At 45.3% G+C, this 10,130-nt stretch overlaps 1 long non-coding RNA gene across 2 annotated transcripts; it reads right to left on the reverse strand.

The window, feature by feature from the left end:
• Positions 1-1,943: 1,943 nt before the first annotated feature.
• On the reverse strand, positions 1,944-8,428 carry LOC128043591 (uncharacterized). 2 transcript variants are annotated; one of them, XR_008198963.1, is made up of 4 exons: positions 8,175-8,428; positions 7,660-7,766; positions 3,683-3,878; positions 1,944-2,824 (listed from the first exon to the last, which is right to left on the reverse strand). It is a non-coding gene; the product is annotated as an uncharacterized LOC128043591 (long non-coding RNA). The 2 variants fall into 2 exon arrangements; XR_008198964.1 differs by having other exon boundaries at positions 7,660-7,769.
• Positions 8,429-10,130: the final 1,702 nt, after the last annotated feature.

The following is a 10,130-nucleotide window of genomic DNA, read 5'->3' on the forward strand; positions in this document are numbered from 1 at the left end:
GCAACACTTAAGCTCTGATCCAAGTGTCAGAGCTGGAGAGCAGCACTCCAGGCAGCAGGAACAGCCATGTCAAAAGACTCAAGGCGGAGAAAGAGGGCAAATATCTGGTGTGCCGTGGGGAGTGAAGTGGGGACCAGAGAGACAGGAGAGCCCCTATTACATGGGGCTCTGTGGTCCCATGTTAGCTGAGAAGTTTGCGGGATTCTTCCTTAGATTTTCTTTATTGTAAAATACACACAACAAAGTTTACCATCTTAATTTTCTTCAGTGCAGTTTGATGTTATGAAATGTGTTCATAATGTTATGCAATTATCACCACCATCTATCCCCAGAACTCTTTTCATCTTATAAAGCTGAAACTTTATACCCATGAAACAAGAACTCCCCAGCCTCCCTCCCCATAGACCTGGCAATAACTGTTCAACTTCCTGCTTCTATGATTTTTGACTACTCTAAGCATCTCAAATAAGTAAAATCATGCTGGGGTTTTTTTTTTTTTTTTAGTCTGGTTTATTTCACTTAGCATCATGTTCTCAGGTTTATCAATTTATAGCATGTGTCAGAATTTTCTTCCTTTTTTAAGGATGACTAATATTCCATCGTATGTATAAACCACATTTTGCTTATCCATCAATCCATTGAGAGACATTTGGATTTTAGTTATTGTGAACATGGGTGTACAAACAACTCTTAGAGACCATGCCTTCCCTGGAGGAGGAAACAGCAATCCACTCCAGTACTCCTGCTTGGGAAATCCCACAGACAGAGAAGCCCGACAGGCTAGAGCCCATGGGGTAACAAAAGAGTTGGGCACGACTTAGCAGCTAAACCACAACGAGCAGTGAATGAGCTTAGAAGATTCCACACCAGGGCCCCTGGCACTGGGAACGCAGAGTCTTAGCCATAGGACCACCAGGGACGTTCTCCATAGTCATGTCTAATTTCGGTGGAAGGAGCCAGTGCCAACAAAAATCCCAGAAATACAGAAAGGTAGAGGATGGAGGAAAGCCCTAAAGAGGCAGGGGATGGAGACTGGGGTGCAGTGAGGGGTGGAGATCAGTCAGGGGCAGGAGGAAGGCACCTTAGGAGGGGAGGAGGCTGCAGATCCACGAAGAATGTACAGGTGACGGGAGGGGAGGGGTTCTAGCATGGCTCTATTTAGTAGGTGATGTTACCAAACAAGAGTGAGAGAACGGTCTGGCTTCGGGGGAGAAGAGGGGGTCACGAGGACAAGAGAAATGGAAGACTTCTGGAGAGCACTGATGGCCCAGCCAAGACTGGAGCCATGGGTTAGATCTGTCCTAAAGCCTCCATCCCCCTTTGCTCCGCGGTGACTGTCCAGCTGAGTTTCTCCTCCTTAGTGGCCAGGACCTCTGCTGGGAGGCTGTCCTGAGGGTCACTGATGCCATCTGCCTCTCCTTCCCTGGATGACAGGGTGGTTCTTTGGCCTTCTCAGAGCCTAGCAGAATGGAAGAGGAATCCCACCCCTGGAAATCAACCTTGTGGCTCATGTGATGCCCAGAGAATTTACTCTGGTGAAGGCCCATCAGTGCACACCTGGCCTGAGCCCCTCAGTCAGTTTGGTATGTCTGTCTTCCTATGGGACAGGGCTGCACAAGGTGTCTAAACATTCTATTCTTCCAGCTGACTCCCTGGTTCACATCCCTGGTTCACAAGCACCTTTAAGGAAAGTATGGCTGCCTTTAGGGCAGAGGTTTATAAATTTGAATAGTCTAAGTGCTAGAAAGGCAAAGTATAGAAGAAAATAAACTGCCAGGATATAATCAAATGTTATTTTTATATCTTATAAGGTACAAATACAATGCTAGAGATTGCACTTTAAATTTGACATTGAAAAAAAATGTAATTTGGAAACAGAAATAACTGTTCAAAGTTCCATAATTTATTACTCTTCAGCTTTGAAATTAAAAATCTGACATTCCTTTCTTACTCCACAAGATGTCAGTCAACATCAGGCTGTGGACCTTGCATTGCAACACACAGCAGAGAATTCATCCTTGAATCTTTTAACTGGGAGCCACATTTAGGTTTTCTTTAGTTTCACAGCAGAGAATAGCTGCTTACAAACATAACTACTTCCAAACATGGACAGAATCTCTGCACAATGGTGTTTATATTTAGGGTAACCATTCCCAAGATGTCTGTAGAATTCAGGAATCTCAACATTGTGGTATTTGGCTTTCAGTGTAGTATTGCACTGCAGTTCACTAACTTCCATTTGTAGCTCTTCATTCACATTATGAGTCCTAATTGAGAAAGGGGAACGGAGCAGTATCAGTTCATTCTCATAAAGTGTGAAATCGGAGAACCTTTTTTGGAATTTAGTCTTCAACTCTTTAATTTGAGGGACGTAGTGCAGGCCATCATTTTCATTTTTGGAAACTAACTCCAGCACAGGAAAGTGGGCCAGGTTGTTCTGTGCCAAATGAGTCTCCCAAAGACACAATTTCACCAGGAATGAGTCAGCTGAATTATACAGTTGTGCCAGCACCTGTGCATGCCTTTCTAGAGAAATAGCCAGCATGGTTAGGTGTGTCATAATGACAACCAAAAGGCGAAGTCTCTGACCCAATCTCTGCTCGTGAGCTGAGGCACAGATCCTCCTCCAGAGGACATGAAAAACTCAACTTCTTCCACCAGTTCCAAAAACTGCCTTAGGACTACACCACGACTCAGCCACTTCAGTCCCGTGGAGCAGAACATGCTTCCATGTTGGGCATCTAACTCATCAAATAAAGCACAGAACTCTCTGTGGTCCGAGCCATGGGAGCGGGTCCAGGCTGTGGTATAATGCTGGGAAAGACTGAAAGCAGAAGAAGAGGGTGACAGAGGATGAGATGGTTAGACAGCATCACCGACTCAATGCGCATGAATTTGAGCTAACTCTGGGAGATATGAAGAACAGGGAAGCCTGGTACGCTGCAGTCCATACCGGGATCTTCCCTCATGGCTCAGGTGGTAAAGAATTCACCTGCAATGTGACCTTCCTCTTCCTCTCAGCCTTTGTCATCATCCTCATGATCCTGATCATTTTCCTCCACCCCCCAGGGAAAGGCTCATCTCCCCCTGGCCCGTGTAGGACACAAGGTTTCTTTTCTAGAATCTAAATGAAAACCCACCTAATCAATTACTACTGCACAGACTTGCTGAGAATGAAAATAACAAATTCATCTTTGGGAGTAACTGCTCGTAAGTCTGACTATATACACACATCTAAGACAAAAAAATTCACTGTCATTTCAAACTTTTATTTTGAAATAATTAAAAATGTACTGCCACTGTATTTTAATACCAATGCTGAGAATTACTGCTTTGGAAGCAATACCATTTAAAATGTTACACAGATGCCATTAGGATAAAAGAATCACTGAGAGTCAAATCTAGGGGACAATTAACCTGCTTGGTTTACAAGCACAAAGAGAGAAACAAATAATATACAATATTCAAAGGTAAAACTCTGAATCTGGTCATGTGGAGAGAAGAAGCCTAATCTCGACTGGGACCCCTCAAAGCAAGTCTGGGGAATCGGCCAGGGGTGCCAAGGGTGTTATTTCCACAGAGGCCCTCCAAAAGCCATGTACCATGGCACTGTAGTCACCAGCAGGGACGCCCCAAGAAGGGTCTGTTTACCTCTCATACTGATCCAACTCACAGTTTTTACCTTCATCCTCCCCAGAGTTCTCAGCCCTCTTCTCACGGTCCTCGAGCTTAGCAATCCTCCTGTCTTTTGGAAACTTGGCCCCTTCCTGCGTGGTGATATTAACTTCTCAGCAAATAGCTCCGAGAAACTTTTTTTTTCTTATTTTATTTCCTGGAGCAGTAGTGATCTTCCTACTATTCTTCTGCAGGACAACAACCTGGAGGAGGAAAGTGAAAAAGTGAAAGTGAGAGTCAAGTCCAACTCTTTGCAACCCCATGGACTGTCCATGGAATTCTCCAGGCCAGAATACTGGAGCGGGTAGCCTTTTCCTTCTCCAAAGGATCTTCCTGACCCAGGAATCGAACCAGGGTCTCCTGCATTGCAGGTGGATCCTTTACCAACTGAGCTAGAGAAGAGCAACAATAAAGAGATATCTCCCCTGTGGCCAGGAGGTGGCAGTCACACTGCACAGTCAGCAAGTGCAAAGTCTGCTCAGGCCCACATGTTAGCGTCCACGCTGATTTCTCCAGGATGAATTTCTCAGTGTGCAATAAAAGAGCTCCCAGCCCCAGGATCACCTGGCATGCTTATCTAAGAAATAAAAAGGGGAAAAAATTCCTTGGGACTTCACTTAAAACTTTCAAATCAGAATCTCTACAGGAAAGGATCTAGGTTTCTAAAACCTATGCAAGATACCACCTAAAAAAACACACCAAATCAACTACTAAGTGGCTCCACGTGCCTGTGGAGTCCCAAATGTCTGCACACTAGTAAAACACTAAAGGGGGGCTTCCTTGGTGGCTCAGCAGTGAAGAATCCACTTGCAATGCAGGAGATGCAGGTTCCATCTCTTAGTTGGGAAGATCCTCTGGAGTACTCCAGTATTCTTGCCTGGAGAAGCCCATGGACAGAGAAGCCTGGAGGCGTACAGTCCAACCGTAGGGTTGCAAAGAGTCAGACACGCTGAGCTCTGCAAAACACCACAAGAGAGGGCCCCACACTGGCACCTGAAACATACACAAGAATGACAGCCAGGCCCCCGAAGTTGGACCTCGTGCTTCCCAATTACACCATCAATCCCCATCCAGAGCCACTAAAAATTGGGCATAGTATTACAAAACTCAATGACTAAAGATGAAAATTTTAGCAGAACACTCACTGAAGACTCACCATATACAAAAATGAATAACTATGGGCAGTAGATGACCTTGTGAAAACACAGCCATAGGTCAGATATCTATATGCCAAGGCGAGGTGCGGCAGAAGCAACCAACCTGCCAGCAACTTGATCTTTGCTGTCTGGCCTCCTGAACTGTAAGAAAGTAAATTTCGGTTTTTTTTTCAGCTATCCATACATCTGTGATATCATGGCAGACCCAGCAAAACATAAAACATAACTGATTACACATACAGATCTCAACCCACATCACAGGAAGAGATGAGTAACTACAATATGATGTGATTAGCATTACCGGTTCTGAACAAAATTTATAGGCATAAGATGAAGGACCAGTTCACTGGCCATAGGAATGACATGGGATCAGGGAAAGCATGTGAAAGGGACCATATGCTGCACCAATCAAAGGAAACTGTTACAGGCAACACATTTTAAAGAGGAACGACCAAGGGTTGCCAGTGTGAACAGTCTACAATAATACCACGTGCATTTCAGTTTAAGGAAAGTATAATGTGACTACTCCTATTTTCCTCTGAGCTAACACAGTCTGGGTTTCAAAACAAAAAACACTCATCAGGAAATGTTTTGGCTCTGACTGGTATAGAGAGTTAATGCACCATATTGTGGACACCACAGAACAGTAGTTGCTCTCCTATCTTTGTCCACTTAACTACGTCACACCAAGCTCCATCTGTGAAAGGATTAAATGACCATCTCAATTCCAAACAAGAGTTACTAACTTGATACCTGGGAGATGCAAAGCATGTATGGCTAATGGGCTACTACATGGTACTCAGTACACCTAGGCATTTCTGTCCCCCATGAGCAGAAATAATCTTTAATAAGCTTCAGCTATCTTTGCATGAAAGCTTGTATATGACCAGTGTATTACAGTTTCAATTACATAGTGAATTTCATATAAACCAATAAAATTAATCCAAAAAGTTATCGAATCTATGAAAACAAATTTGAACGCTTTGGACACACTTGATAATGCTTAAAAACTGCAGTCAAATTAGGTGTGGGTGAGCAACCATAAAAGAATGGAAAAAACTGTAAAAATGTAGATGTAAGAGTCTGTATTCAAATTGCTTTCTTGGGTTGTTTTGTCAGTTTTATTTTGCCTTAAAGAAACAAATTTTAAAGACAAGGCCTTGCAGAAGATACACTCTGCGTATACTTTATACAGAGAAGATAAGCTCCTGCAACACTGAAGTCAAAGACAAGGCCTTAGTCCCACATCAAAAGACTAACAAATGAATACACATTTTTTTTTAAAGACTTTTTTATGTGGACCATTTTAAAGTCTTTATTGAACTTGTTAAAACATTCTTTTTTTTTCAGTGTTTTGGTTTTTTGGGGCATAAGGCATATGGGATCATCTCACCAACCAGGGCTCAAACCTGCACCCCCTGTATTAACCACTGGACTGCCAGGGAAATCTCCTGAGTACACATTTAATGTGTTTTCAATTACAATCAAAGGAGGTGTGTATGGATAATTTACCTTTTTTTTTTGAAGTATTGATATTACCATACAATATCATGTTAGTTTCAGATTTACAACACAGTGCGTGCTGTGCTTACTTGCTCAGTCATGTCCGACTCTTTGCAACCCCATGGACTGTAGCCCACTAGGCAAGAATACTGGAGTAGGTCGCCATTTCCTCCTCCAGGGGATCTTCCCAACCCAGGGATCGAACCCAGATCTCCTGCATTGCAGGCTGATTCTTTACCGTCTGAGTACAATGCAGTGATTTCATATTTTTACAGATTACACACCATATGAAGTTATTACAATATTATTAACTATATTCCCTGTGCTATACCCCTGTGACTTCCTTATTTTATAACTAACTAGTAGTTTCTACCTCTTAATCCCATTCACCTATTTCAACCATCCCCCTACCCCCTGGATAATTTACTTTCCATTCACTAACCCTATTCAGTCTACCTAACAAGGTCACTGTGAGGATGAAATGAGATAGTAGTCCTAACACAGTGGCTGCATAGAGGAGGCATTCAATATTCTTTTTTTTTTTTTTTTTTTTTCTTTTTTTTTTTTTTCAATATTCTTTAGCTGTGTACCCAGTCACCCACCTCAATTCTTCTAGACCCAACTTAACCTATCTATGTTCAAATATTAATGAAGAGGCTCTCTTGTGGCTCAACTAGTAAAGATTTCGCCTGCAATGCAGGAGACCTGGGTTCAATCCCTGGGTTGGGAAGATCCCCTGGAGAAGGGAAAGGCGACCCACTTCAGTATTCTGACCTGGAGAATTCCACGGACTGTATAGTCCAAGGTGTCACAAGGAGTTGGACACAACTGAGCGACTTTCACCCAGCCAGAAGCAGAACATTCTAGGGATCTAAATACCTGCCAAAAGGATAAATATGGAAACATTATGTTTGGTGGGCATGCAAACTAATGAAATTTAAGGAAGCAATTTTAAGAATAAAGAAACTGTCTTTCAAACCAGTATCTCTAGGTAATCACTATCACTTTTCAAACAAAGAACACTTTTACCAAATAAACCACACTTAGTCACAATGCATCATCCATTTTACATAACACTGATGCTCAGTTTGCTAACATTTTGTTTAGAATTTTTGCATCTATGCTCCTAAGAGTGGTCTCCAATTTTTTAAAAAATGATTTTGTTAGATTTTGGTATGGAGTTTACAGTGGGCTTGTGAAACTAGTTGGAAGTGCTCATAAAACCACTTTTTAAATTAAATAGTGCAGTTTAAGTGCTTTACTCTGGATTTTGACTGTTGAAATTAATGTTAGTTACTCTGCTCCACACTGTACATATAGATACCTCATCTCTACTGCCACTGTCCTTATCTTCTGACATCTCATCCTCCCCATCTTCTATCTCCTTTGGGGAAAGACTCATTTTCTTCAGTTTCACCTTCATCTGTGTTCCTGCTTAAAAAGGACAAGACTATCAGGCATATCACAGGGCCTTCAACATTTCATGCTATGTACCTCTTGCCTCTAATATTTGCCTTGTTTCCATTTGGAATAAATCTGTTAGGCTTCACCCTAGTTATTTTCATTCGGAATCTTTTACTCACACCAGCTAATATCAAAATGGATTGCAAAGATTACTTTTGGTATATGTTTGTAGGTTAGGTCTCCCAAACTTTCTCTCCTTCGCCACCGTCTATAAACGGAAACTCCTCAAGATAAAAAAGGAATTCCTCCCCTTTCCTCTCATTCTGCTCCCTTCACCACACGTTTTCAGACAACTTGGATGTTCTTAAAAATTTGTAACTTCATTACCAACTGCTCAAATGGAAGCCCTCACAGCGGAACAAAATCAGTACCTACAATTCAAGTGCCTTTAACTCTCCAGACTGAGAACTCATTGTCCAGGATCCTTAACCATCACTTCCAAAATTAACCCGCACAGGGTAGTCACAGAAGCGTTCTCCTCGCCTTAAAACGACCGCCCGTGTGGAGCCGTGCCCACTGAGCCCAGAGGGCTTCCAGGTGCGGCCAGCTGGGACTGCACGCCCCCCGAAGAGGCTGCCGCACACCGCAGCTGCAGACGAGCCGAGAAAACACTCCCAGCCACCGCTCCACACGCCATACCCTGGCGGCACACAGACCGGAAGAGAATGGCGCCCTCGTGGCTAGGCCTTGCCCAATCAGAGCCCGTGCTACCTTTAGGCCCCTCCCCGGCCGCCCTGGGAGGGGCGGGCGGCTAGCAAGACTGGGGGTGGGGTCACCAGCCCGGGGGCAGCACGTAGTGCGCCTGCGCTCAGGGTGCCATTTGGTCTTGGCGGGCCCCTGACACAGGTGAATGGTCTGTCGGTCACCCGGCGTGAGTTCGAAGTTGCCGCCGCCGTTGCGGGCGGCAGGGCGTGGGGTAAGCGGAGTAGAGTAGGCGAAGGTTCCCATACGTGCGGGGACCTGGCGGGCGGTCACAAGCTAGGCACTTACTATTGGTGGAGCTGTGGAAAGCAAACACGGGTCATAGAAACAGCCACTCTTTGCAGGCTGGTGAGCCAGGGGAGGTTCCAGGAGCTCTCGTCCGTTAATCCGGTTAGGCAGCCACCTAGTCACTGCGGCGTGGTCGTGTTATCCGCCATTTTCAAGCCTAGAAGGAGGCAGGGGCCTAAGGCGAGGCGGACTGGAGACCCCCAGACTGGCAGTTGGCCTCTTGACCCTGGAGAATTTCCCCTCGCTGCCCACAAAGCAGTTAGGGACAGTGCTATAACCGAAAGTGGGGTTCTGCTTGCTGCCCAAAAGCCAATGAAGAGGCAAGGTTGGTGGAAAGAAAACCTTGCTTTATTTTGGATGCTGGCAAGCCGGGGAGGAAGAGGAGGAGGCAGATACCCATTCAAAGGCTGACCGCCGCCCCCCTCCAGCCCCCCAGCACAGCACCGCACCCCACCCCCTCTCACCTCTCCGGGCACCTGCCTCTCACCACCCCCACTAGCCCCACAAGCAGTCAGGGGGCAATAGGTTATATAGACAAAGAGAGGCTTACACATAGAAACAGACAGTCATCTTCGAGTTGGTTGTTGGTCTGACCGTGCTCATCTTCAGTGTTTTAAGTAGTCTTTAGTTCCAGGGTCAGTCTGTTGCTGTTTCAGTGAAACCACTTCTTGAAATTGTGGCAGCTTATATTCTCCTCGGAGAAGGCAATGGCACCCCACTCCAGTACTCCTGCCTGGAAAATCCCATGGACGGAGAAGCCTGGAAGGCTGCGGTCCATGGGGTCGCTGAGGGTCAGACACGACTGAGTGACTTCACTTTCACTTTTCACTTTCATGCATTGGAGAAGGAAATGGCAACCCACTCCAGTGTTCTTGTCTGGAGAATCCCAGGGACGGGGGAGCCTGGTGGGCTGCCGTCTATGGGGTCACATAGAGTCGGACACGACTGAAGTGACTTAGCAGCAGCATATTCTCCTGGGTTCCCTTACCCTACTGCTCTCCACCCGGGTGCCCTCTCCCAATAAAATCTCTTGCTTTGTCAGCACATGTGTCTCCTCGGACAATTCATTTCCAAGTGTTAGACAAGAGCCCAGTTTTGGGCCCTGGAAGGGGTCCTCCTTCCTGCAACAAATGGCGACTCTGGTGGGATTCTTCTTCGCTGAGACTGACATCCTGACCACTCGGGGTACTCAGGGGCCAGCTTGCCTGTCAATAGACCAGACTCACCGGCCACAGCTGGGACTCTTTTGTCCCTGGTCTCCTCCTGACGTGGACAACTGGCCAGAGTGCCCCGACTGGTAAGAAACAAGAGACTTTATTGAGCTCTTTCCCCTTCCCTCTC

This window comes from Budorcas taxicolor, chromosome 2, assembly GCF_023091745.1.
Source record: "Budorcas taxicolor isolate Tak-1 chromosome 2, Takin1.1, whole genome shotgun sequence".
Lineage (NCBI taxonomy): Eukaryota > Metazoa > Chordata > Mammalia > Artiodactyla > Bovidae > Budorcas > Budorcas taxicolor.